The sequence below is a fragment of the Mirounga leonina genome, unplaced genomic scaffold, assembly GCF_011800145.1.
Source record: "Mirounga leonina isolate KUSES-001 unplaced genomic scaffold, KU_Mleo_1.0 Mir_93, whole genome shotgun sequence".
NCBI classification, from domain to species: domain Eukaryota; kingdom Metazoa; phylum Chordata; class Mammalia; order Carnivora; family Phocidae; genus Mirounga; species Mirounga leonina.
In genome coordinates, this window is record NW_023270854.1 from 48,926,465 (window position 1) to 48,927,755 (window position 1,291).

The 1,291-nt window shown below is 71.5% G+C and overlaps 1 protein-coding gene across 1 annotated transcript in view; it reads right to left on the reverse strand.

The window, feature by feature from the left end:
• The window catches only part of GREB1L (GREB1 like retinoic acid receptor coactivator), a 269,620-nt gene extending 268,991 nt beyond the window's left edge, over nucleotides 1-629 (reverse strand). Inside the window, exon 1 of the mRNA XM_034996030.1 lies at nucleotides 511-629. The gene's annotated coding sequence lies outside the window, so the exon portion shown is untranslated. The remainder of the gene's footprint in view (nucleotides 1-510) is intronic.
• Nucleotides 630-1,291: the final 662 nt, after the last annotated feature.

Genomic DNA, 1,291 nt, shown 5'->3' on the forward strand with positions numbered 1-1,291 from the left:
CCTCCGTGCCTCCCTGCCTGCGGTCCACCCGCCGGGCGAGCCCCTCACAAGCCCCTCAGGCTCAGGGAGACCGGTCCGCGGCGCGCCCCCCGCCGCCTCCGCCTCGGCGCTCCCCGCGGCGCCGCAGCCTCTCCCATCCCACGCTCGGGCTTCCTCGCTCCCGCCACAAAGGCAGCGAGAAGAGCCCGCGGTGACAGGCCTCTGGCCTCCGGGCGCGGACCGCACGGGCTGGGTCCTCTCAGAGGGCTGACGCGAGGCGGCGGGAGAAGGGGTTCGGATCCGAGGCTGCCAGTTGCGCCTGCCCGCGCCACGCAAACACGGTGGCGCTCACACCCCCGCTCCGCCTTCCCGGTCCTCAAGAAAAAGTCAGCCGCAGCGCTTCCCCGCGCAGGCAGGGTGTCCACAGCCCGCCAAAGGGCAGCTCCTGCCCGGCAGAGGCGTGCGCTCGCGCCCGGCTCGCGCCCTCTCACCTCCCCGCGCCCGCGCCCCGGAGCCCCCGCAGCCGCTCACCTGGCCCTGGCGGGGCGCTAGGGCAGAGGACCAGGGGGTGGCCCTCGCCTCGGCCGGGGCTCGTCTCCCCACCCCCAGTCCGGGTCCCTGCGCGGCGCTGCGCTCGCTCCGGCCGCCCTCCTCCGAGGTGCTAGCGCCGCCGGTGGCTGGCGTCTCTCTGGCAGGCGCGCTCGCCGCGCGCTCAGTTCCCCGGGGCGGAGCGAGGCGGCGGCCGCCGGGGCCGGAGGCGGATTCCTCAGGTGCTGCCCCTCCCGCTTCCCCAGAACCTCCGCGGCGGGGACCCCCGCGCCCCCTCCCCCCTCCCCGCCCCGCCTCTCGGCCTCCCGCCGCCCTCGCGCCCGCGAGTGGCCTTTAGGGCTCCCTTGCCCTCCTTGAGGGTAGTGGGCGCCCATTTCCCTCCCCACCCTCTCCAACGACGCTCCCTCCCCTCCTCAGTCCGCTGTGCTCACGCCTCCATTTCCAAACTCCACGGCACAAATGATGTGTGGCCACTGTAGGGTGTGGAGAGTAGTGGTGTGGAGGGGGTCTTCTGGGAAGGAGGATTGCCCCCCAGAGTGCGGCTGACGCGCTCAGCCAGGAAGAAAAATTATTTTCTCGCGGATTCCGCATTCATTCACAGAGTGCTCTCACTTCATTGCGTGATTGCTTTCTCTGTCCGCAGGACGGCGGCTGAAGGGCCCTAAGTGTGAACTCGGCCTGGGCAAGGGTGGGTCAAAAACCCTTGGCCTTTTGCACGAAGGGGGGCAGGACGGGGGGCAGACAAACCCGGGACAAAACCAAA